This window comes from Hemitrygon akajei, chromosome 3, assembly GCF_048418815.1.
Source record: "Hemitrygon akajei chromosome 3, sHemAka1.3, whole genome shotgun sequence".
In the NCBI taxonomy this organism is placed as follows: Eukaryota; Metazoa; Chordata; class Chondrichthyes; order Myliobatiformes; family Dasyatidae; genus Hemitrygon; species Hemitrygon akajei.
Genome location: NC_133126.1, coordinates 35090352 through 35118338, shown reverse-complemented (window position 1 = coordinate 35118338; position 27987 = coordinate 35090352). Strand labels below are relative to the sequence as shown.

Genomic DNA, 27987 nt, shown 5'->3' with positions numbered 1-27987 from the left:
TTCCAGTCTAACAAATATCAGGATTTATTTCAATTTAAGTTATTTGATGCAAATTAATGCTGGTTTAATATGGCTGGAAAACAACAAGAAGCACAAGGTATGAAGGGGGTATTGTTTGGCAAGTCTTATTTGTTTGCTGGACACCCATGAAAATGCATGATTACGTGTGACTGCTTTGTTTGAATATCTGTTCAGTGCCATCATAGGACTCCTATTAAATTAATATTGCATAATAGGTCATAGAGAGCTCATACAGCAGTGAGAACCATCTCCTTTCTTAAAGGGCACATTATTCCAATGATGATTTGCAGGGCCTGCTTACATGTCAACAATCTTCATTTTGCGTGCTCAATCAGCATTTTGGAAGAGGTGCCTCTTTGTTGATGCTCACAAACCAAAATTAGTTTGGCTCTTGCTTGCCACCAATGGTACTTCAGGGAATCTCCTGAGGGCTTATTCTCCATCCTGGCCCCTTGCTATCAATGACTTCATCCACAACCCCGGCTCAGCTTGTACGCTGGCGAGTTCTAGTTCCACCTCTCCATAACTATTCTTGATCAGACACCAGAATGGTAAGAATGCAGCTGGGAACATTGCAGAGTTGGGGCAGATTGCAGAGAAAGAGATATGTGTGCGATGTAAAACTTGTGAACCAGAGTAATTGTTTTACAATTGATTAACTTGTTCTAATTTATTTTTAGTTTGGTTTTAGTATCAAATGTTTGATTACTTCTTCTGATGCAGCTTGGTGGCTGAGCACCTGGAATACACCACATGAAGCCATATTTTTGTTGTTGGTTTGTAGGGAAAGTTTCTCACAGGTGAGAAGGAGAGCAGTTGAAACTCATAAGCACATGAGCTTCTGCAGTTGCTGGGAATCCAAAGCAACACTCACAGAGTGCCAAAGGAACTCAGCAGGTCAGGCAGCGTCCACGGAGGGGAATAAACAGTTGTCTTTTCTCAATGTGTAGTAGTGCAAACTCAGAATTTGAGCAAGAAAACTCCAAGTGAGCCACTGAGAGGGAGAGGAGTAATGTCCCACTGGAAGTGGAACTGAAGGAGATAATAGTGAATGTGAACTGGAGAGAAGAATGGAATGAGTGAAGAGGGCAGCAAGATTTGGAGGGATGGAAATAGGAGTGCCTGAGTGATGTAGGAATTTCAGAATGACTGTGATGCCCCAGTAAGTAATTTTAAAACAATTTGGCAATCAGACTTAACAACAGTGAAAATCTTTTCAGTTCTGCACTTTTCATTTGTTCCCCAATCATACTACATAAACATTGGAATATTAGGCGTAATTGCAGTATAAATTATAACGCGTCTGCATTCCGCTCCAGTTATTGTGTGACTAATTAATCAAGTTAAGTGAGAGGAGACTGAATCGAGTGGAATATTTTTCAAAAATTACCCATACAAGATGATATGAGGCATAGATCGAGTGGATAGCCGGAGAATTTTTTCAAAGGTTGAAGTGGCTAATATGAGGGGGGATGATATTAATGAAATGGAGGAAAGTATTGGGGAATGTCAGAGGTAAGCTATTTACACAGAGAGAGGTGTGTTTGGAATGTGCTGCCAAGGCTGGTGGTTGTGGCAGATACATTAGAGACATTTAAGAACCGCTTAGACAGATGCATGGATGATAGAAAAATGGAGGGCTATGTAGGGAGGAAGGGCTAGATTGATTAGATAGATAGATAGATTAGATTGATTGATGGAGTAGGTTGAAAGGTTGGCACGACATTGTGGGCCGAAGGGATTGTAGGGTAGTGTAGTGTTTATTTCTTTATATTCAATGCTCTAAAAACCAGATTTGTGACCTGAGGCGTATGCAATTGCTTTTCCCACCTGATTTAAGAAGTTGATTTGCATTTATCCTTACAACGGTAGTAGTGATTGTGGATCACTTTGCCAAGTTAGTACGACATAGTTTCTGTTGAGCTGAACGTTCAACCTGTTATTCTTTACAGGAAAGACACAACTCCTCATCTATCAAGCGTGAAGCTCTTCTTCAATTACTTAGTGCAGACGGTTCATGTTATAGTAGCACTGCCTTACTGTTGCAAGTTTTTAGAAGCCTAGGTGTGATTGGACATAATATGGTTCTTATTATGCGAGTGAGCTTGTCTAAGTAATAATGAATAAATCTGTGAACAGTATATGTTCTCTCAATTCTAATATTCAGTCACCTGAGATTTTATCAAATGTTGTTGTTGTAACTGTTCATAAATATTCTGTATAATAGTTCAACAGATAGAAACATTAAATCTTCACCAGTTGTAGGAAAGCGTGATTAAAGCAAGGAATTTCATACATTTTGAAGAGAGATTTATCAATGTGGCGATTTTTTTTGGATAGATGGTGTTATAATGCAATATGCAAAATGCCATGTTTGTATTTGTTTCTGAGAGGCAATAGTTTGGACAGCAGGGAAAGGTGAGAGACTGTGTGTTGCAAGCAGACAATTTTGCTTTGCTGGGACAATATAAGAAGGTTCTGAGAGATTGTTTTGGACAGTACCTTCACAGAAAGGTAAATATTACCCCGCGGTGGAGTTGGATAACATCTGTTAATCTCAGCCACTGATATAGACATGTATTGGATAACTGGATTACCCACCCAATGATTGTACTGCACTAAAATATAAAACAAACCAATGTGGCGGTACCTTTATTTTGTGACACACATGGTGTATTTCTGAACACTTAGTAATAAAAGTGCATGTCTTTTTGTTTAAAATACCCTTCTGCAGAATGCCGTTTCTATATCACTCCCAAAGGCTGTGTGAGTGAGAGAGGTTATGGCAACTGACCCTGAACAACAGCAGAAAGCTGTGCCTTTAAAAAATATAATTATGAACATAAAAGAGCTTTTGTTTAAAAAAACATAAATTTTCAGCATATGGTTCTTAAAAGTCAAGTGAAAGGACTGAAATCTTCACAGAACAGTAAATAATTAGGCTGATAATAATGGTTATAATCTTTCCTTTTTTAAAAAAAAACTGAGGGCTAAGAGGACTCTTGGCAATATGCCCCATCTGTCAATGTGTGTAACTGAGATGGATACATTACCAACAGGCATGAAATTCTTGAAAAGGTATTTTACAACATAATCCACCCTCCCAAGCCATTGAGCAACAGAATATTCCAAAATGTGTTGTCCACGTACTTAGGGAACTGGGTGCCAAACAGTGTTCCTTCCCTATTTTGGTTAAAATAAACGCTGTCTTGCATATCGTGAACGCAACATTTCAGTTTGTTTCTCCTGGTAAGTGGGCTCCCAATGAGGAAACCTCACCACTTTTGACTCAGCGGGGTTGATACCACATCAGTACAGATCTCAAATGCTGCAGCCTTGAAGGTGGTGAAGCTGGCCTAGATTTATTCACATTGAATTACAGATTATCTGGTCGCCGTCATATCGCGGATCGTGTGATCTTGCTCTGTGAATATTTCATGCCACTTTTCTTCTTATTGTGACTGTGGTTATATTTCAAGCTTTAAAGTGCTTTAGGACATCCTGAGGTCATGAAAGGAACGTCATAAATGTAAGCCTGTGGTATGAGGATATTAGCAGCTGCTTTCTGCACAAACAGCATTTGTGAAGGTTTAGGATTCTGTTCCTGATCAGTTTTAAATCACCTTGAGGGAATGTGCGTACATGCATACACACGCAGGCAAGGGCAGAAACAGGCCTTCCACGAATATTATTGGCCAGTAGCAATTCATCTGATGAGACAGCAGATACATTTACCAATAACTTTAATGGTTATCCTAAAATTTGAATGTAAACTTTTTTTTTGGCGAATTGTAATTCTCACTTTTTCTAAAGTACAATGCAGGGCAATTTGAGAAGGATTAGTGTAGAATGCCAAGGGTGCCAGTAAGTATGTTTCAGAGCGTATGAGCATCAGATATTTGTTTTATTGACTTATAGGATGGGGGTATCACTGACAAGACCAGCATCTATTAACCATGCCTAATTTCCCTTGAGAAGCTGATGCTGAGTTGCCTTCTTGAACCACTGCAGCTTTAAACTCTTCAGTGAAATAATGTCAGTGCATCTTGCAAATGAATTCAATGTACTCATTTACGTTGTTAAGCTTGGCCATTTTAGGAACAAATTTTCTTCCCTTTTTCATCCATAATTAAGTTACCCACTTAATTATGCCCAAACCAACCCAAAACCATTTGACATGATCTAATGTGTAATAATCTGTAAAAACAGTATTGGTAATGGTGACTAGAACAGCAGAGTCAATGCTTTGATGCCAACATGCGCAACATAAGCGGCAGTTTTAAAAAGTTCCAGTAGATTTGCCACGAGGGCAAAGTTTGGGTGCGCAGACTTGACGTAGTGACAGTTCAGACACAGGTAACTTGTAGCTGTAATGGAAAAGGTCCTCGGGCTATCTCACCAGTGTCTCTGCAAGGTACTCATTCATCGCACTTCTCGTTCTATTATTGATCTCTGTAATTTCACACTTCCCCTCTTACCCTGTGATACTTAAGTGATGCCTTTTTCAGATCCTGCTCACTGTAACATCTCATTCTTGAACATTGAATCAATGGATATTAATATAGACAAAAAAGTAATTCATTGCAGTGACCAATTGCATTAACATGCAATGCTTCTGATGAGCGTGTATTCTTCATGAAAACATCTCTTCAAACAACAGCAAAATTCTGTTGTCAATAGCGCCAAGGCTCAAGACCACACAGATCTACATTGACCTCTTGTGGCCAGAACTGTTAACAGGCATCCAATTAAATCAGCTGCCTGGTATATTTCAGTACAGTAATTATACCTTTTTACCTGGGTTTAGTCACCAAAAAAAATGCAATGTTTACCTTCTATGAACATTAATGTGATTAGAAGCAGATGGCAGAACTAGCTTGGCAGTGGCTGCATGTGGATTAGTTCTGAGCAGTGTGTGAAGTGGTGCCGGTGGTGGGGCAGGACGTGGGGAAATTGCTTTAATCAGGGGTCAAGGACTGACTTTATCCGCCATGAACATTTACATGTATTACGAATTTGCTCTCGTGTGTTGGTACCACATACAGCAAAAATCAACAACATTCAACAAATACAAAGAGTAAGGAATTATATAAAGATAAAGCTAGAGGTTTAAAGTATGGATATAGAAAAGTAATGTTTCATAATTATTGATGCAACATCTGTTTATAAATCATTTTAAAATATTTGGAAATCCATCTCCAGCAAAATTATTTCTGGCCTTCTTTAAAGCTTGAATGGCAGTTTGAAAGTAAATTATCACAATAGATAAGTAACGAGAAGGTTTTCTTTTATCTATTGCTGACATGTTTAATCTTTCTGTGAATTAGCAGAGTTTCCTTTAACTGTGCACAATGAGTACACTATTGTCTGTCTGTGTGTGTGCAGATCTGTGAGAGGCAAGCTGAAAATGTCATTGAAAACATTGAGGACAGAGTTAGAAAGGCAGCCCTCTGCCAGCCTACATACCTCTCTCCTGCTTTAACACTAACAACGTTGAAAGAGGAGGAAAGACGAGGCAGTGTTGGAGGGTCTGTTGACAGGAAAGTGGAAGATGAAGAAGAGCATGAAGTGGGATTGATGTATCCGGAAAAGAAGTGAGACAGGGGATTCCATTAGGACTGGAACAAAGAATATTCTAAGTATCCCACAAATAGGCAGGTATAGCCGGGACACCATATGGGTTGTCATAGCAACATCTTTCATTTCGAGGAATCAAAAGGGAAGTTGTTCAGTATTAAAAGGAAGTTTAGCCAGGTGGTGAGGTTGATGGATGGAGACTGGATTGGCCTCCATCCAAGAATGAAGCTGAGGGCTTTCAGGCTTTCCTGGTGGGGGATGGGTGTGTAAAGGAACTGGGTGTCTTTAGTGAAAATGAAACAGTTAGGACCAAACGACAAAGGTTCTGTTAAAGTGGTGGAAGACATTAGAAAAGCTGCAGATGTAGGTGGGAAGAGTTCAATTAGGAAGAAATAAGTTTCACTGGGAAAGAAAAGGCTAAAACAAATAGGTTAATCAGGGAAGTTCTGCTTTGACATGTAGGGAAGATGGGAATGATAAAGAAACCTTTGTATATCTAAGAGTGAAACATCAAAAAACCTCACTGACTAGATACATATTAGATTCAAGTCTCATAGAGATTTAATTCATGGTGGTAGAAAAAGGAACTCATTAAGAACATCAGAAATAAAAGAAGAAATAGACCAGGTGGTCCTTTAAGCCTGCTTTATTATGTACAAGACTCTAGCTGATTATGTATCCCAAGTTGTCTTAAGGTTATCACATTAGGCCATATTGTATTAAAGATAGATGTGTTCCTTTAAGGTAGGAATGTCTAATTTCTCTGCACTTTTGAAATCAGTGGTGGGTTTAGTTTCAGGTCAGGTTGCACAAGGCTTCTTTTGATTGATGGGCCAATTAAATTATTCGAGACATTGTCAAACCTGTGTGTGCTTAGTGAGCAAGTCATAATGCACATCATTTAACATTGCTTTACATTTGTGAGTTGAGTGAATGAGATAGAAAGTGAATTATATCCTAATTAGATCTTAAATTAGATTTTCTTAAAGAATTCCATATTTACATTTAGCTTGGAGATTCTCAGTTATTTTTGACTTTATATTAATTTTTTTGAAGTCTGTTGCAGCTTTAAAGTAAATAATAGTCAAAGCTAGGTGAAGGGAATTGTGCAGATAATCACAATGAAATTGCAATGGAAACATGAATGGTAAGATATATTTACCTAGGTTAGAATAAACCTGAGTTGATTTGAATAAAGCGAGCAATGATTTAGAGTGTCAGAGGTAAATCAAAGCTTGAAAGTGAACTATTATGGGAAGTACAGTCTATGCAGATGTGAAGAAGTGCTGTGAAAGATGAACTTTCTTTCAAGTCATCCATTTTGGTCACCTGTTCCATCAGACCTGGAGTAAACCCCTTTACTCAATATGCTTTCCTCTGTGGCTTTGCAGCAGATAGTTTAGTATAACTGGGACAAAACTCATCTCGGGCAGAGATGGAGAACAGGCAGTCAACAGATCAACAAACTGGGATAACTTACTAAATAGGTAAATTGATCAATTGGTTTATTACTGTCACATGCACCAAGCTACAGTGAAAAATGTTATTTTGTATAACATCATGCAGATCAATTCATCCTAATGGTGTGATACAAGGGACAATCATAACAGAATGCTGAAAGAAGAGTTACGCTTGCAGAGAAAGTGCAGTGCGGTAGACAAAAATGCACAAGGTCATTAACAAGGTAGAGTGTGGGGTCAAGAGTCCATCTGATCAGACTAGGGACAATTCAGCAGTGGGATTGATGGGATTGAGGCTGAGGTACATGCTTTCAGGTATTTGTATTTCCTGCTCTACGGGAAAGGAGAGAAGAGAAAATATCTGGGGAGGGTGGGTTTGGCTGGCTTTCTGAGGCAGTGAGAAGTGTAGAAGGAGTTGTCTGATGCTCTCCATTATCTACCAGTGCCCACGATGAATACATAGCCCAACCTTCTCAGGCCTTCTCCACGGTACTGCTGAAGTGTGATGCTGCCTCGTGCATGCCTCTTTCATTCTAATAATCTTCTCCCTCATTTTGTTTCCACTCTAATTTGCTACTGCCTTCTAATGCTGTTACACATGCTTAATGTATTTTCTCATCTCTGTCATTCTTCTCCTGATCCATCCGTCTGCCCTCGGTGGCGAGGAGCAAAGGAACGGGATGACTTCTATTGCAGCATTTGGTTTGAGAGGAGCCTCCCCATCCTGCTGATCCTGATTTTGGAGTGAGGTGGGAATTTTTGAGAAAACCTAAAATATTCCATGGTGGATTTATTATTGGTTAGGGTCCTAACCGATGCTCCTGCATAAACTGTAGCAGGGCATATAAAGAGCCGCCCTATTTTGCTAATGTGACCTTTAAGCAGATGTCAGGCCCCCTACTAGCATTTGTGCTTAGGTAGACCCTTGTCGACTCATTTATTGCTGTCACCAAAGTGCGCACTTCAGGGTCATAATGAGCTGCACTAAATGCTTGGGCGCCTATATTATGCCTGAAAAATGGGTGTGCTGTCATCAGATTTTGTTGTGCTGTCTTTTCTGAAGCAGCCTTTAAAAAGAACATCAACTGTTTCAAGGTGTTTTAATTGGTTTTCTGTGGCCCTCATTTTCACGGTATTCCTTTGTGTAAAATCAGGCCAAAGTTAACTAGTTCAACTATTACATATGTTACTGCATGGACTTAAGGTAAAATCTATTTTTAAAGGACATCAAATATGCTATACAATTCATTTTGTTTCACAAGTATCCTTTCATATTCTTGGGAGTAATTTTTACCCATTGGGGTAAGTATTTTACGCACAGAATGCTGAGTGCGTGGAATGGGCTGCTGGCGACAGTGGTGGGGGGGGGGATACGATAGGGACTCCTGGATAGGTACATGGAGCTTAGAAAAATAGAGGGCTACGGGTAACCCTAGATAGCTTCTAAAGTAAGTACATGTTCGGCACAGCATTGTGGGCCGAAGGGCCTGTATTGTGCTGTAGGTTTTCTATGTTTCTTTGTTTCTATTTCACTTGGGTAGTAGAATAGCAGAGTGGATCACCTATCTGTTATTGAATCTGACTGAACTTGCGTCGATTTAAATGTCAGTAACATCGGAAGATCCGCTCTAAAAGATGGTCAATGCACTTTCCCAGTTTATTGCCAACTCAGCAATTGTGACGTCCCAGAATCAGGTTTATTATCACTGACACGCTGGATGTTGTGAGATCTGCTGTTGTCTGCCAGCAAGGCATGAAATTTACTGTTGTGTATGTAATATTTCAGTGATATTTGAGTAATATTGTAAATATATTGTTTGATAAACTTTGTTTCAATAATTCAGTTACTGTATATGCAACAGTATGTGAACGCCATTTGTCATCACGCTGCCATGTCATATGTTTGTGCCTTGCTAAGAGTGAAAACGAAACTAAGAGAAGTTTTCTCTGGCTCCGTGTTTTATTTTGATCAGTTTTGTGTTTTGGAGTTACACAACATAACAGTGGTGATGAGGATATTGTAAATGAACCCAAGACACGAATCTGCATGCTGCTGATGGAATATCTGATAATGATGAGTGTGTCATAGGACTGGATAGCCTTGAGATTTACAATGTGAAGTCAAGTCATAACAATTACTATAAGTTACAATATAAAAATAAATAAATTGTGCAAAAGAGGAACATCAAGGCGGTATTCGTAAGTTTATGGACCTGATGGCAGAGGGGAAGAAACTGTTTCTAAAAGGTTGGTGATGCACCATCAATAACTCTCTGAGACGTGAGGCGAGATATCGGTTTTTATTGACTGGAAGAAAGAACAAGCAGCAACCACCATACTGCATCCTGGAGACTGAGAGGCAGGGATCAGGCCCCAATCGCCTTTATACCGGGGTCCGTGGGAGGAGTCACAGGAGCAGTCAGCAGTGGGGGGGGGGGGGGGGCGTGTCCAGACAGGTATATGTAGTTCACCACAGTTGGGTGTGTGTTGTCAGGCTCCTGTACCTCCTCCTGATGGTAGTAATGAGAAGAGGGTATGTCCTGGGAGATGGGGTCCTTAATGATGGATGCCGCCCCTCTCGAGGCACTGCCTTTGTAAGATGTTCTCGGTGGTGAGCATTGTGTCCATGATGGGGCTGGAAGAGTCTGCAACCCTCTTCAATCTCTTTTGATACTGCGCATTGGATCCTCCGCACCAGGCAGAATGCTCTCCTCAGTACATGTACAGAAATTGTCGAGAATCTTTGTTGACACAGCAAATCTCCTCGAACCCCTAATGAAGTAGAGCCACTGGTGTACCATCTTCAGGATTGCATTAATATACTGGGCTCAGGACAGATTCTCTGAGATGTTGATGCCCAGGAACTTGAGGTTGCTCATCCTTTCCACCACTGACCCCTCAATGAAGACTGTAGTGTTTTCTCCCAACTCCCCCCCCCCACCCCATGAAGTCCATTATCAGCTGCGTAGTCTTGCTGACGTTGAGAACAAGATTGTTGCTGCAGCACCACTCAACCAGCATGATGTGAAATTGGTTGTTGTATGCATTTTTTCTATTGTATTGAAGGTCACCGAATCACTGCCCAATGTTTTGAATGGATGAAGTTTAGTTACTCAAGAACCAACCATGCTTTAATGACCATGATTTCTTAAAAGCACATTTTACAAGATACAACCGTTCTTATTATTCTTACTTTAAAATTACCTCTAAGCTTTGCTACCATTTCAGCTATTCTCACTGCTAGTTGCATTGAAGACTGTGTTCTTTAGGTACTTTTGACAACATTGCTTTGAACAAAGAACTGCCAAAGGGCATCTTAGATTGAGCCAACATCTTGCTTTTCCTTTAAACTTTAATGATCTCCCTCTACCTGCCATTAAGAATGTGTCTTCTGTTTTAACATTGGACAAGTATTAATCTCTGACTCTGAGCCAAGGTATAGAATGGATAATGGAGAACAAAAGCCTTTCTTAAATTAAGTGCCAAAATACCATCATCAGGTAAGGAATCGTCAGCTATTTGACTAATATTGTGCAACCTCTTCTCATGTTCAACCATTGTGGCATGCACAGAAAAGAGGCTTTTATCTGCCCCAAGTATTTTGGACTGGATCCCAGAGGTAGAAGAACAACGGAACACTCACTGTTCCAGACAGTTTTGGTGCAGCGTCAATCAGAATTGCAGAAGTTGCCACGTTTCAAGTTTGATCACCTAACCTTATAATGAAAAGTATGGGAACTTTAATCTGTTTGACAATTGTTTTTGGAAGAAACATTGGCTAAAATGTAGCATCATAATATACATTCAGATACTATTCATAGCTCAGTGATATTATTGGTTTACTTCCATCCAATTAATTGTCTTAAGAGGTTATAACTCATCTGGAGAACAGATGGGGGATCCATACCTGTCTTTTGAATGTCCCAAACTGTTTTCTGGTTGGACATTGTCCTGGTGCTAGAGGCATTGCCAGAATTTCTAGAACATCTTGTTATAGCAGTCTTAGTAAAGCTTAGTTAAGCTCCCAGTTATTCTGATATCCGCTCAACACCTTTGCTTTGTGCTGGGTTGACATTTAGCCATTCCCAGTCCAGGAGGAAAAGCAACCTTGCCAGCAACTATCCAAAAGCAAAAAAATCCACTTTTTTCTGGGACCTTTTAGGTTAGTGCATATTTTATGAAGATACATTTCAACTCCTACAAGATGCTGTAGCAGCTCATTTTTTAAAACTCATTTCTTTTGTCTCTTTCGTGTTTCCAAGCTGATCTGCCAACTTTTCTCCTTTTCTCTACAGTCCGCCCATGATATGAGAACCCCCTTTGTGTGTTTTTGAAGGAAGGGTGCCCCAGTGCTTGTGATATTCAGCCCACTTTTACACCCGGCACCTGCCTGACATTGAACTTGTGGAACTGTGTTCACAGGGTAGAAACTACTAGGCAGCCATCTCACCAGTCATTCCCATATGGCACTGGCTATGGCAGAAGAAAGGTCAGCTGCCTCTTCATTTGACTGTTCTACAAAACCACCCCACGAGTAAGTTACTCTGAGAGGGCAAACAGGACCTTTAGTCTCATTCTGTGCCATCTCCACCAGACTGGGAGGTGTCCGGTTGGACTGAAGCTCTGCATTTTTGCCGATGACTGACTGTGCCGCCTACAGGAACCTGCCAGCAGGTTTGATAACCTTTACAGATAAATGTTTGTTAGGTATCAGAGTGAGGCGAGCAATATGATGCAGTAGGGGGTGCTGTGAAGAGGCCTATGAATTCAGTTTATCAGAACCTCTTGTGTGTATCATGCGGAGCAATTTCAATTAAAGCATGATTGCTAAATGTGATCAACTATACACGCTCAGTTCTTCCGGGATGACAATCAGCCGCAGGTGTGACATGTTTGAATGAAGCACGTGTTTGACACCATTCTTGTGATTCTGTTATCCGCTGCCACTGTAATTTGCTGTCTCCTAACAACTGGTCTAACCAGCCATGTGACTGTATGACTGTGTGCCTACGACAGAAGTGGTTGGCCCACAGTTACATGCCAGTCAATCACGGCTGTGGCTTTGATTTAGAAGGAGGTGTTGTTTGGTAAACCAGTGTCCGTGGTTGTTATTCCTTTTCGCTATTTCTGATGCACTTGACTTTTTTTAAAAATGTGGCCAGGTTGCTAGCTCGACACTCATGAGAAGTGTGCAAGGAGTGGCCAGATTCGAACTCAGGACCATTTGCCTCGAAGTCCGGTGCTGATGCCACTACACCACCAGGCGGATAAGCTGGTGTTTAATTATTCCTTCGTTATTCCTGGGTTCCTGCAGAACCCTGATCACCTGCAGGGTGTTTGGAATGTGGATTGCACTGATCAAGTGCTTGGTTGAAGCAGGTACTTTTACAACGTTTAAGAAGAACCCATGAAAACTCCTGAACTGCTATGGTGCAGCAAGTGCTGGTGAGCGTGACAGGAACTGTCAGGGAGTTGACGGTTGGCAGTGATGTGGTGGACTGAAAATCCTGTATCTATGCTGTAGAACTCTGTGACTCGATAATCACCATCAGCACCTCCGACCTCCATGTTCAGCGGTGCCTGGGATTCTCTTGTCTGTTGAAGACTCGTGGATCCTCCTGGCTTTTTGAGGGCAAGCTAGACATTGGAAGCCACCATACTTGTGATTTGGATGTAACTTTGAGGCAACTATGTATGTCAAAGTCATAGAATCTCCTGTACATATTAAACTGGCAACTGAGTGTATGTTCATGATCTCACATCGAGGTTCAATGCGTTGCACACTCAGAGATGCCCTTCTGCACACCACTGTTGTAACATGTGCCTAAATAAGTCTGTGTCATCTTCCTGTCAGCTTGAACCAGTCTGACCGTTCTCCTTTGACCTCTCTCATTAACAAGGCATTTTTGCCCATAGATCTGCTGCTCTCTGGATGTTTGTTTTTGTTTTTCACATCATTCTCTGCAAACCCTAGAGACTGCTGTGTGTGTGAAAATCCCAGGAGATCAGCAGTTTCTGAGACGCTCAAGCAACTCTGTCTGACACCAACAATCAGTCCACGGTCAAAGTCACTTAGATCATATTTCTTCCCCTAGTCTGATGTTTGTTCTGAACAAGTGAACCTCTTGACCATGTCTGCATGCTTTTATGGACTGAGTTTCTGCATCATGATTGGCTGATTAGATGTTTACATTAACAAGCCAGTGTACAGATGTACCTAATAAAGTGGTCACTGAATGTAGAATTATACAGCATAGAAACAGGCTATTCAAAGCACCACACCTGTACTGATCATTACGTCTTTCTAAACAAATCCCACTCTTCTGCATTGACTCCTTGTTCCTCCTTGCCCTGCTCATTCAAGTACCTTTCTCATTGCCTCTTAAATCTTGTTACTGTTCCTGCCTCCATCACTTCCTCTGGCAGCTCATTCCAGATATGAACGATACTTTGAGTAAAAAAATTACCCCTTGGATCCGCTTAAAGCCACTTTCCCCTCCCCTTAAAAATGAAGCTTTAAAGATTTGCTTTATTTGTCACATGTACATCAAAACATGCAGTGAACGGCGCCATTTGCGCCAGTGAGTAACTCAGTCTGAGGATGTACCGGGGGCAGCCTGCAATTCTTGCAGGTTCTGACAACAACATCGCAACTCACTAACGCTAACCTGTGCCTCTTTTGGACAGTGGGAGGAAACCGGGGCACCCGGAGGAAAGCCACGTGGTCACGGGGAGAACGTACAGACAGCGGAGGGTATTGAATTCCGATCGCCCGTGCTGTAAAGCATTATGCTATCCGCTTCACTGCCGTGCTTACCTTAAACCTGTGCCTCTAGTTTGAGAAGCCCCTACCATGAAAAGCAGACACTGGCCATTTACCCTATCCATACAGGCCTCTCATAATTTAATGTACCTCTATCTCTGCCTTCTGTGCTCCAGGCAAAATAGAGCCAGCCTATCCAATCTCTCCTGATAACTCAAGCCCTCCAGTGCAGGTGACAACATTTTTAACCTTTTCTGCTCCCTCACTAGATTAATTACATCCTTTCAATAGTGTGGTGAACACAGTGCTCCATGTACAGCTTAACCAATGTTTTGTCCAACTGCAACATGACATCATAACTCATACTTAATGCTTCACTGATGAAGGCAAGCATGCCATATGTCCTCCTCACCATCTGTCCACCATTTCAGGGAACAACGTACTTACAGTTCAAAGTCTCTCTGTTCAATAGCACTACCCAGGGCCCGGCCATTCATTGTCTCCATCTTAGTTTAACTTTCAAAATGTATCAGCACATTTGTCCGATTTAAATTCCATCTTTCATTCCCGTGTCCACTTTCCCTGTTGATTTAGATCCAGTTGTAGCTTCTTTGTTAGAATTCAAACTCGTGACTTCCTCCAGTCTTCTGGTACCTCATCAAGGGCTAACAAACAAAACCCTCTGCTGAGACCCTGCAGTTGCCTCTCTCGTTCCCCACAGCATTCAGAGCTGGTCAGGAGCTGGGCATTTAAGTACCTTTATGCATCTATGTGTGTGCAAGACCCGGCACTAAAAATCTAAATTACTTTGCACTTTGTGTCTATTGGAATATTGTTCACCCAAGATCCTGCGCCAAACTGCACTGAGAGAGACAATTGTTTAGAAATATGGCCCTCAAAGAAGTCACGAATTTGAATTCCAACTAGGAAGTTACATCTGACCAGGATTCTAGACTTTCTGGCCTTCTGCATCGCCCAGCTCCTTCCCCAAGCTCCCAGTGCCACTTCTCTCACAGAAGGAACACATCAGCTACTACAAGACACAACAAAAAGGTCTCCACTGCATTTTCTGAACTTTTCAGTAATTCACCCTGCAGGAGAAATAAGTAGAATTTACTCTTCACATGCCAGCTGTAAACAGCCTTTTAAAAATCCCAGTTACTTCTCCACCACCCAAGAAGTTTCTAAACAGAAGAATAGGTCACTGGACTAGCAAGGCTTACTAGAACACAGTTTGGGAGAATAGAACCCCTTGGGCCCAATGTGTTGACAATGAAGCCATCTAAATTACTGTGATTAGTCTGAACCTATGAAAATGCTGCTATAATCTGATAATGAACGCACCTAATTCCTCTCATTGACAAGGTCCTTGATTGAACACAATGGACAGTTCACTGGGCTGTAGAAGTCTCCAGCAAAATGATGATCAATCCCACACTTTCACAAAGTGCAACTTGATGCTGAGTGGCCCTGTTATTAGCACGGCTTCAGTGATTGATGTGACAGAGGAGCCTTGTTTGTCAGTGCCAAAGAGGAATCTTCAACTGCTTTCAGGAAAGTTGAAGCTTTGCAAAGTTAGCTATTTTCTCATAAACCCTATTCTAAATGGCAGTTTTCACAGGCGACTGCTGGCAGCCCCTTATGAAATGTAGAACGTAATTATAATAAAATGGTGCCGCTGAGTACGAACAGAATTTCAGAGCAATTCTTTAATGAATGCTTATTATTTTCAACTGCTTGAATTGCATGCTTAGATTTGAAGTAACTTTGTCAGAGATTAGGATGTCTTCCCAAACTTATATTTAGAGAAATTATAGTTTAAACTGATCAATTAAAAAAGCAATTAGGTCAGATCAGTCAACTGTTTAGGACACCTACATTTCAGATTTAAACTTGTATTGAACAAATATGGAATAGTGGCACGATTTGAGACATTTCACATTGGATACCAACAAGTTGAATAATAAAGAGACCTTTGAAATAAGAACAGTGAATAATGTCCTTGCAGCAACAGGAACCAATTGTGTTGGTATCTTCCATTCCTATCTAACCTGATTCTTTACCTAACTGCGATGCAGATTTAAACAACAATGAGACATTCTTCTCAGGGTTTAGAAGAACTGAGTTTAAATTTTACAGGGGAATGTTATGGGATAACCCTGTCACATGTTCGCCTCTTTTTCCACCTAAGCGATTGTTACAAAAATACTTTTAGTTTTTTATATAAATCAATGTGCGATTTGCAAAAATAAACACTTGGTAGTTATCACTCAAATGAAAACTCTTTTTCTCAAAGACTGAAAATTGTGGGCAATTTATACCCTGTAATTGACTGAGATTTTATGGCCATTATAGCAATGTGGTGGGTCTCTGCTCCAAGATGCTGGCTACTCAGAAGGCTGACACTCTGTCAATGAACAAAAGGAGAGAAAGAGAGAGAGAGAGAAAATGTGACATTGTTACCTCTAGTGAGAGTACCCTTCTACCCTGCAACCTGTCGTTGGTCGAGGGTGTTCTGATGTGGGGTGGACTGGATGGAAGGGAAAGTCAGCTAAAGTCTCCAAGAGCTCCATTATGGTGTGTGCAAGAGCATGGAGAGATGCTATTGGAGTGGATTCCGCTCAGCTAGAATTGCTGAATGGATGCCTGCCTCTCAAGTAACCAGGCCCCCTCAGGTGCTGGTCCCAAACAACCTGAGCCACTGCTCAGCAATGCTCTCAGTGTTGTTCCCCACAGTGCCGAGGTATTTCCTGCACACTCTCCTTTTGCTGCTGTTTACCACCCAGACATGTGACAGCGGGGAGCCCCGCCGTCTGGCAACAACAGGATTCCTCAGTGGTCTGTCGATCCGGGTCCTCCGGTTTACAGCGGTGACAAGGGATGCCCATCTTTTTTGATGTACCACAGGAAGTTTCCCAACTGAATGCGTCATGGCAACCGCTCTGCATGTGACCACAAGGAACTGCTGACAACTGTGGGCACAGTTCAGCACACCACAGAAACCAGTCTCCTCTCCATATGGACTCGACCTACACCTCTCACTCCCTCAGGAACGTAGCCAGCATAATTAAAGAGTCAATCCACCCCAGATACCCTCCATGCTTACTTCCCCACCCTCCTATCAGGCAGAAGATGCAAAAACTTGAAAGCATGATCCACCAGGCTCAAGGACAACCTCTACCCCACTGTATCGGACTCTTCAATGGACCTCTTGTACGATAAGGTAACTTTTGACCTCACATTCTACCTTGTTACAGTCTTGTACCTTATCGTTTCCCTGCTTTGCACTTCTTCTCTAACTGTTAATAAGCAAGGACTGTAGCGCATCCTGATTAGGGAGGGGAATATTGTCAGTCAACTCTTTTGTTGCTGTTTTAAAAGCATTTATTTTAAAACCAAAAAAAGAATGAAAAATGTAGAGCTAGGAGAAACCAAAACAAAGGACACGGAGTGAGAAGATAATGGAAAAGGAGTTGTACTTAAGTGAAACTGGGCAAGCGATGGAAGTGTTGGTGGAAAATACTTTGGCAATGTGGTTCTGTAAGTGTTAAGGTAGCCATGGAAAGGGATAAGGTTGGTCCCCATTTTATGATCAATAGCATAAGCGCAGACCTGGAAAGCAGTCGATTGAGAGCAGGTGCTTGCTGGTGAAACAACAACTACCAAGTGCGGATCTTTTAAAAGACAATTAGAAAGAATTCTAGGTCAGTATGTTCAGTTAAGGGTGGACAGCAAAGAAAGGGAAGCTTACATGACAAAAGGTATTGAATGTTTGATCAGGAAAAATAAAGGAAACATAGGGGCAGGTATAATCAACTGGGATCAAGGGACTCTCTTAAAGGATAAAGAGAGAGAACTCCAGAAAAAAAAATTAGAAAGACAAAAAAGGAACACAAAATATCCTTTGCAAGTACGTTTAAGGAGAATCACAAGGCATTTTATGTATATTTTGAGCACAAGGCTAGTCAGGAGAGATAATCTGTGTGCGCAGCCTGATGATGTGGGGCAAGTGTGAAATGAGTGCTATTTGTTTGTATTCATGGGGGGAGGGTGACTTCATGCTAGTCTTCAAAGGTTGGGGCAGTTAAATTATGTTGAGATTACAGAACTCAGATGCACAACAAGCACAAAACAAAGCTGCGCACGATATTGTAACTGGCGTGTGGTCATACTCCACATGGAATATTGTGTGCAGTTCTGGTTAGCATACTACAGGAGGGATGTCGTTACACTGGAGATTCACTGGGATCTTGCCTAGATTGGTGGACCTTACTAATGGGGTGAAATTGGACACACTGAGTTTGTCTTCCCTGAAGCAAACGTGATAGAAGTATATGGGATTATAAACAGAATCTTTCCTCATGTTGGAATATCAATAATAAGGAGGAATAGGTTTAAGGAGGGATTTGAAGAGACTTTTTTTATACAGAGAGTGGTTTATATCTGAAACACGCTGCCAGAGGAGCTGGAGGAGTCACAGACGTTTAAGAGGGATTTAAATGGGCTGTTAAATAGACAAGGTATTGAAGGATATGACCTAATATGGGCAAATGGGATTAGTGCGGATGGGCCAAAAGTTTGTCACGGGCTGAAAGGGCCGTTTCTGTGCTGCTCCTCTCCATGGATCTATGACTACGATCAGCCCTGGAAAGAGACTGCAAAAAAAATCTTCCTGCATCCGAGAATGTTGCTAAAGCAAACCAGGGCTTGCCTCAGCGATTGTAAAATGCCCTATTTACATACCTCCCAATTTATGTTATCATTGACTTCAGCAGTTTAATCTTGTCCATTATTCCATATTTCCGCTTGCTTTGAAGTAAAAACACATAACAAATTGAATTAGGCATGGCCTGACCAGATGTTTTCTCTGCCAAACTTTAGAATTGTTAAAGTGAACATCAGGTAAGAAAATGATCTCCTGAAGGTCTATCGGTTTCCAAGTAATGTCCCCTTCTCTCTATTACCTCATTTGCTCCACCTCTCTCCATTTTTTCTGACCTGTTTTTTCCTCTTCTGCTCCTCCCCATTCCTTCCTCCCACATTCACCTCTTCCCTCCCTGTCTCTTCTTCCCTTGTTGAGAAGTCTCCTCTCCACTTTCTCCAAATCTCTTCTAACTTTCTTCTCTTTTTCATCTCTTATCTCACCCATCTCCTCTCATTATCATTTCCATTTTCTTTACCTCTAATCCCTCCAGTTCCCCTCAGTCTTCTTCTCCCTTCTCCTATTCACTTCCTCTTCCTGCATCTCTTCCTCCTTCTCCTGCTCCTTTCTTTTTTCCTTATTATTAATTTGCTCCTTCCTCCTCATTCTCTTTGTTCTCCACTCCTTTTCCTCTTTCTTTTCTTTTTTCTTCTCATACATTTCCAATTTCTTCTTCCTCTTCGTACCTTCCTCATCTTTTATCTCTTCCTTTCACTTTTACATGCTCTTTCTCCTTGATCTCTCTTTCCCTTGTTTTTTTCTTCTACCTATTCTTTTCCTCTCCTCCTCATTCTCTTTCTTCTTCTCCTTCTCCTCCCTCCTTCACTTCTCTTTCTCATCTCCTACACTGCATTCTCCTCCTCATTTCTCTTCTTTATCTGCTTCTTCTTCTCCACTCCTGTCATCTTCTTTTTCTGCTTTTTTCTCTCCCTTCATCTTTCTCCCCATCCTTCCCTTTTCTCCACCTCTTCCTCTTCTCCTTTTCCTTCCCCTTTTCTAATAGCCACCCTAGAAAACTACCCACAACTACTGCAGCAGCGAAAACAAAGATTCAAAACCAAAATGAAACAACTCCCGCCTGCCTGTGTGTTATGGTCCGGTCTGTAGTCCGCATTCCAGGTCTTGATCCGGTCCACGGACTCCGGACTCCAGGTCTTGTAGCCGTCCCTCCTTTTGCCCTTGAGCCCAATTAGTCACACCTGTGGATCATCGTGGCTTGTTGGGGCTCAAGCAGGTGCACCTGATGCCCATCGGCTGGCGGTGTATATAGGGGGTTCTGGGAGTGAGTGGAGTTTCTTCCCCCAAACTATCAGACTCCTCAATACCCGAAGCCTGGACTGACACCTTGCCCTATTGTCCTGTTTATTATTTATTGTAATGCCTGCACTGTTTTTGTGCACTTTATGCAGTCCAGTGTAGGTCTGTAGTCTAGTGTAGCTTTCTCTGTGTGTTTTTTTTAACGTAGTTCAGTCTAGTTTTTGTACTGTGTCATGTAACACCATGGTCCTGAAAAACGTTGTCTCATTTTTACTATGTACTGTACCAGCAGTTATGGTCGAAATGACAATAAAAGTGACTTGACTTGACTTGGGGGGTTGTCCTGCCTACCCTGTTCCTCCGGTTGCCCTGGAGTTTCCCTTGTTAAAGATGAGTTCTTCGAGTAAGTCTGGCAGTCACTCTGGGCCTAGATCCCTTCCTATCCTTTGCCTCCGTTGGGCAAGCCTGGCTGGACTGCTGTTGCCCGATGGGGGACTCTGCCCCTTTCCATCCCTCACTGCTGACTGGTTGTGCCCTGCTACCTACCCAGGTGTCCTGTGACCTGCCCAGGCCCCCGTGTTCCTGCCTGGGAGGTCCAGGCTCTGCCCAGGAGTTATGCGGCCCGCCCAGAGGTCTCTGCCCCTACCTATCACTCGTTGTCGATGGGTTGTGCCCTGCTACCTACCCAGGTGTCCTGTGACCTGCCCAGGCCCCCGTGTTCCTGCCTGGGAGGTCCAGGCTCTGCCCAGGAGTTATGCGGCCCGCCCAGTGAACTCCTAGACCCTGCCTGAAATCCAAGATCCCGCCTTGCCTGAACTCTGGGATCCTCCTGCCTTGCCTGAACTCCGAGATCCTGCCTTGCCTGAACTCTGGGATCCTCCTGCCTTGCCTGAACTCCGGGATCCTCCTGCCTTGCCTGAACTCTTAGACTCTCCCGGAACCTCAGAATCACCTTGAACATCACGTCCCTCACGCACACCATGGTCACCACATCTTGTCTATCGTTTAGTTGTTCCCGTCCTGCCCCTAGTACTCCAGTGCCTGCGTCCTGCACTTGGGTCCAGCCTCCTGTCCCCTTATGACACTGTGACTGTATGGAATTGTTATACTTGCACCCTCAGCTCCAATGAAATGATTGTTCCAAAGAGTCGAACTCTTTATTCCAATCCTTTATTAGCAATTAGCAAACCTACAATCTTGAAGCGGTATAAAGTGATCTGAAGTGGTCAGCAAAGCTATGACCTCCACCGGTCCCATGCTACAAGTTGCCATGAAATAAGCAAGAATACGCAACTTATTCCCTTTGGTTTTGCCACACCCACACTACTGTGACTAGTTACAATAATAAACGTGCAACACAATACAAAGCAAATAGAAAACAGATAAGTGGCTCCTGCAACTACAATAAATCTAATCATAAAGCATCCAGCAGGTTATTCTTCTCAAACTCCAGAACTGATCTTTTTTCACAGCTTGTAAATGGTGAGAAAACACAATGGTTAACCAGGAGCTGCATGTGACATATCCGCAAAAGTCTTGTCTGCCTTTCAATAAACTGGAGCAAAAACAGTGCTAAAAATCACAAAGCGGGCAGCGTCAATGAGGAGTGAAGCAGCGTCCATGTTCCTGATGAAGGAGCTTTCTGCCAGGACGAGAGAGCAAATACATTCCGAGATGCAGTGAGACTGAGATGCAGAGAGGCCGGAGGAGATGGTGCTGAGTTCCAGGTTGTCAAGGTAACAAGTTCTTTAGCAACTGGCAGTTGTTGGCTGTAAAGAGAAGTACAGCCTCACCTGTGGAGAGGGGAATGAAAGGAAAACGGATGGTGTAAATCTGAAAAGAAGAACCTAACACATCCGTGTGAAATGCCGCCATAGGAAAGCAGCATCCATCATCAGAGATCCCCACCACCAGGTCATGTTCTCTTTTCACTGCTGTCAACAGGAAGAAGGTACAGGGGCCTCAGGACTCGCACCACCAGGTTCAAGAACAGTTGCGATCTCTCAACCATCAGGCTCTTGAATAAAAAGGGGATAACTACACTCACTTGCCCCATCATTGAGATGTTTCCCACATCCAATAACCTCACGTTAGGGCCTCTTTATCTCACTATCTCGTGTTCTCATTATTTATTGCTATTTGTTTGTGTTTGCATTTGCACATTTTGTTGTCTACTGCACTCTGGTTGACCTTTCATTGATCCTGTTATAGTTACTATTCTATAGATTTGCTGATTATGCCCATAGTAAAATGAATACCAGGGTTGTATTGGGTGACATATATGTACTTTGATAATAAAATTGACTTTGTGCTTTGAACTTTGAACAGAAAATACTGGAAACACTCAGCCACTTAATTAGCTTTGCTGTGACACCTAGCTTATTTCATGGTAAATCAAACGGTTCAGCTTCAGAAATGCACCTGACTATTTAGTAGTAAAAAGTATCAACAATTTGAATAGGAAAGCAATGGAGAGCCTAATTCAAGATGGCAAATGTTCATTGCTAACGTGTCATGATCATGGACTTTCAATCTGCATGTTTGTTTAAATATGCTGATTTCTGATGTTGAAGATCATGAGAATAGAATAAGTGTCAGTTCCCTCCACAACCCCCACCACCCGCTTCCTTCACTCCAGGAATGTCCTAGCCAATCCACTTGCTCTTCATATGTCATTCTGTTCAGTCCCAGCAACATCCTTTTGAATCTTTTATGCACGCTCTCTAGCTTAATGATATCCTTCGTATCGCTGGGCAACCAGGCCTGCAAACAGCACTCCAGGTGTGGTCTCATCAATGTCGTATGACATCCAAACTTGTACTTGCCTTGTCTGATGGAGGCAAGTGTTCCAAATGCCTTCTTCACTGTCCTATCTATCACGTTGTTACTTCCAGGGAAATGTGTACATGTACCCCCAGGTCTCTCTGTTCTGCAACAGTTTCCAGAGTCCTGCCCTGATTTAACTGCTCAAAATTCAACACTAGTCTGAGTTAGATTCCATCTGCTAGTCTTCTGCCCATTTCCCAGATGACCTCGATGCTTTTGTAATCTTAAACTACCTTCTTCATTTTACCATCAGTTTTGCTGTCATCAACCAACTTACTCACTGCCTCAATCACATTCTCGTGCAATTGTTAATATAGATGACATACAGCACTGATCCCTGCAGCACACCAATGGTCACAATCCTCCAAGAAGAACAATTGATTAATTTAGCCCGTTTTGCAATATATGCCACTGTGCAGTAGTCTGCCTACATTCTCATTCCTTAAAGTCAGAACTTTTCAATTTGCTGAAAAAAATCTTTCTGGCTGGTGAAAAATGCTAAGAATTCTAGTGAGGTGCAGATTTTGATTCCATTAGACAAAGTGGCATTGAAAGTCTTGTGTTTACTCCCAGGCCGGAGCCAAGTTAGCTGAATTCTGCGAGGATACCAACTAGCTTCATTCAACTTCTGGAATCCCTTCTTGGTCCTCACGTCCACCTTTCTTTCTTCCTTTAAGACGCTTCTTAAATGCAACCTCTCTGACCAGCCTTTAGATAAGCTGCAGAAAATCACTGTCACCTGGATAGGTCTGAAATTCTACTTGATAACATTGCCAATAGGATCGTTCAGTGTTGTAGAGCTTGGTCCATTTCCTTATAAACCAAGTTTTCTGGCTCTGAATTGTATTCAGTGATCTCTATTGGAAAGCGCTGTACGAGATAATGAGGACTGAATCTGATGCGACTTTAAAGAGCAGGTAGACAGTCTGAAGAGTATCCATGCATGGTCTCAAAAGGAAAATGGCCAAGGAATGAGGCAATGGTAGGTTGCTAGTATTTGTGAAGCGACGGTTCGGTGTCAGCTGCCACGCTCGGGAGTGGAGAGGGATATCTGCAGGTGGAATATTGTCTTCTGTAGCACACTGCCAAAAATGTGTCCTATTGCACTTCACTTTCTGAACTGTGCGGTCTCTGAACATATTTATCTGATCAGCACCTATCTCCCCCATTAGTCTGCCCCATTTGTTAAGATCATATTTCCAATAAATTGCAGTTCATAGGCCATGCCTTTAGGTGAAATGCCCAGATATGAATACCTCCTGATAGATTGAAAAAAAGATTCTGGATCTCCCAAGATGCATGAGCACAAGGCTCCTATTTTAGCTGCCTGATTCCTTTAACCCTTCCCCCATCCCATGCTGCACTTGTGAAAGCTTTAAGGCACTCTGTAATAGAGGTTCATGGATACTAGCATCTTTCACTCGCTTATCCAAGCAGTAATTATCTAGGTGGGAGTTTGGAGATTCTGAATTTATTACCTTCCATTTCTGAATTTAAACTGACTTCTTTTTGTTACATACTATGACCAAATTTTAATGCTGTTATTCTTTGCTAAATTAAGTGTAGCGTATGACAATATTTCAAAATTTGGGATTAAAAAATAGTAATGCACTATTAATCTTTTCACCCTGTATCCACTTACTGCCGTAATTTTCTGAATTGAGAGATGTGCCTCTTCACTCACCGTATCTAATGACCGAAAGTGTTGAAAATCAATTCACGTTAAATCATTTCACATGAATACATTTGTTTACAAAGCATATGGTATTCCTATAAAACCACCTCCCACTGGCATTTCCAACGCCTGCCTGAATACAGTTGTTTTGTCCCATCTGCTGGGAAAAGCTGCCCAGTGGCTAGTTGTGGAAGAGCTGGTGAGTGACACAGTTAAAGAGTTCAAGGCACAGGAAGCTGAATGTGGGGGAGTGGATATGTTCCAAAGCCTTCAGCGTTCCATAAACCTGTGATGTGCATGAACTGTGCACTTCAGATTAAGCATGTAAGGTGATACTGTCCTCCCACAGGGAAGGAGGCAACACTGTTATGGTAACAGTTTAGAACAGCTAAAGTGTAACCCATAGTGATAGCTTCTGTGTGACATCATCGTGATTGCTGAGAAGGAACGCGTTGAGTGGAAAAGGGAGCTCATGTTTCCACACTTGCCAGAACAGAATTGAAACCAGTGGGATTTACATTGTCCACTGGTGATCCTTATTTGCTTGTTTTCCATCTGCAAACCAGAGCACAGGCAGGTGCTGGCCTGTGAACTGTCGCTTCCACGTTAACCCCGGAGAGAGGGAGGTAGATTGGTGGCTACGAGGTAGACCACGTTTCACTTAGGGTGTGTGGTGTAGGGCATCCAGGAGCAAGATATGCCAGCTAGTTGCGTGGTGTTGCAGCAACAACCTTGCACTCAACGACGAAGGGTCTCGGCCCGAAACGTCGACAGTGCTTCTCCTTTTAGATGCTGCCTGGCCTGCTGTGTTCCACCAGCATTTTGTGTGTGTTGTTTGAATTTCCAGCATCTGCAGATTTCCTCGTGTTTGACCTTGCACTCAATGTTAGTAAGACCAAAGAGCTGATTGTGGGCTTCAGAAAGGGTAGGATGAGGGAACACAAACCAATCCTCGTAGAGGTGTACCGCGTATGTTAATCAAAATGGCTCCTTTGTTTGTTAAAAGTAAAACTGCTTCTTTGTTATGCTAACTGGTGAGGGAGTGTTGTCTGGCAGAGCATTGTCGAAGCTTCTCACAGTCTGTTTAGGTTTAGAGTTGGTGATAATGGAGATTGTATTTATTTGTTAACCAATGGGGTTGGATGTCATTTTTTTCTTGTGGGTCTGGGAGCTGGGATTTCGTGGTCTTTTCGAGAGTTGGGGAAAGGAGATGCCGAAGAAGGTGGACGTGTGCCGCACCGCTCGGTTGACCACTTCGGGTGGCCCCAGGTGCGAGGTCGTGGAGGTTGGAGGGGAGTGAAGATGGGCTGAACGGTTCGATGGCTGAGCTCCAACGATGTGCACTAAATTGACTGAACTCTGATAAGTTTTGGCACCTTTTTCTTTATTTTCTTTTCCTTCATATATACTGTATCATTAGTAATCACTTAGTTCTAGTAAAATCCTTAAAGTGTATTCTATAACTGTATCTGGTGTGAGCTTGATATTGTGTGTGCGATGCTGCGTTAACTTGCTTTCCACAGCACCTGCGTATACGGGAGGAGGGGTTGGCGAGTGGCTGGAATTTTCCTCCTAGACATATACCAGCCTGTCGTGTAAGCATTACAGAGGGATCAGACATGGAGAGAGTGAGCAGTTTCAAGTTCCTGGGTGTTAATATCTCTGAGGACCTAACCTAGTCACAACATTTTGATGCAGCTGTAAAGAAGGCAAGACAGCGGATATACTGTCTTTCATCAGGAGTTTGACGAGATTCAATTTGTCACCTAAAACACTTGAAAACTTCTACAGATGTACCATGGAGAACATTCTAACTGGCTGCATCACTGTATTATATGGGGTGGGGGTGGGTGGGTGGCTACTTCATATGATCAAAGTAAGTTGCAGAAGGTCTTAAAATTAATTAGCTCCATCATGGGTACTCGTCTCCATAATATCCAAAATATCTTCAAGAAACGGTGAGTCAGGAAGGCAGTATCCATCATTAAGGGCCTCCATCACCCAGGACATGCCATCTTCTCATTGTTACCGTCAGGAAGGAGACTTCCGGGTTTTGTGGTTTTAAAGTCAAAGCTCTTATGGATTTCTTGGGACTATAAATCCACCAGATGTTTGACTCATTGGAGTCTCGGGAGAGAACTGATAGAAGTTTATATAATTATGAGAGGCAAAGATAGGGTAGACAGACAGAATCTTCCCCCCAAGGCAGAAACATCAAAAACTTCAGCATGCAAAGGGGAAGTTTAAAGGGGGATGCGTGGGGCAAATTTTAGTTTTACACTGAATGGTGGGTCCCTGGAGCATGCTTCAGGGGTGGAAGTAGAAGCAGATACGAGGGGCATTCAGGAGACTTTTCGATAGGTCCATAAGCATACAGGGAATGAAGGTGCAGGCAAGAAGGATGAGTTTAATTTGGCGTCATGCTTGGCGCAGTTGTTGGGGTTGAAGGACCTGTTTCTGTTCTGTTCTCCGTTCTCTGTTCTTTATTTGTGGATCTGTGGCGCCATATGATGATCATACCTTGTTTTATAAGTAATTGCTGTTTAATCCAGGGTACAAACCCAGCAGTTTTCAGAAAGCTGCCAGTATGGAGCGAGTGTTGAGTGTTGCGATTTAATGATTAGAAGGGAACTTAAGGGGAATGAAGGTAAGTAACACACAAGTTGTGAGGAGTGAGGATACCATAACATACCCCTCTTCCCGATCACCTTGCTGCCAGCCTGCTGACTTTCTGCTGCCTGTACATTTTCTTGATCATGGAACTTTGGTTCGGACTGGCTTTGTGACTCATTTCTGTGGGCTAATGCATTTCATTTAATAGCCATGTTGTAGCCCGGGGAAAAGAACACACTCAGGACAACAACTACTTTTTTGGGTTTTAATTCCTTTATCTGTTTTAGATGTTTAAGTGCCAGAAGAGGGTCTTAAAATAAAATGAATGACTTTACAATCAACCAATTTGCATATGCGGTATGAAAATACAAAGGAAATCGCACAAAACTAATACAGTACTAACATGGTACTAATACGGTAGTGGCAATTCTACTTGGCTGGTGAGGAACTTACTCGTGAAAATCTTTCCTCACCAAGCTCAGTACCTCTGGGGGAACTTGATTCCACTGCCCTACTAGCTTCGGCAGCAGAAAGCAAAATGGTCTTCCTGCTATCCCGTGCGTGTGTAATGACGTCACCATCTCCACTTAAAGGCACAGACAACTGTTCTAGCATTACCCGGATGAATGCCTGAGTACACTTTTTAACGATAATGAATAGCATTCAATGATCACCCGGTTACAGCCAGATAACTGCTTGCAGTGGTTCAGATGAAGGGGGCATATAATGAGGGAATTGTGACTGATGTTCGCCCATACAAAGCACCAGGTGTCATTGTACACCAGCTACGAATGCAGGATGGGAGTCAATCTATATTTGGTTCAGGAATTCATATTCGAGTAGGCTTACATGAGGCATGTGGAGGGCAACGTGCAGGTGGGCAAGACCTCCTACATCTAAGTAAGTCTGCAATACGTAGAACTGTGGAATGGTGTAGAAAGTCTCAGTAACCCTCTACCAGAAGGCAGTAGGCCGCTGTGAACCTCAAGAAGTTGCTTATGTCTTTTAGCAACTTTTGGAGAGGAACCAGGTGTGTAATAATTAAAGGTTCAGAGTTAGTTTTCACTGACGATGTACAGTAGTCCCTGTCTTG

General features: G+C 42.4%; 1 protein-coding gene across 1 annotated transcript in view; it reads left to right on the top strand.

Moving 5' to 3' along the window:
• The first annotated feature begins 524 nt into the window (after positions 1-524).
• prkcha (protein kinase C, eta, a) overlaps positions 525-27987 on the top strand; it is a 402904-nt gene continuing 375441 nt past the window's right edge. Inside the window, exon 1 of the mRNA XM_073039531.1 lies at positions 525-572. The gene's annotated coding sequence lies outside the window, so the exon portion shown is untranslated. The remainder of the gene's footprint in view (positions 573-27987) is intronic.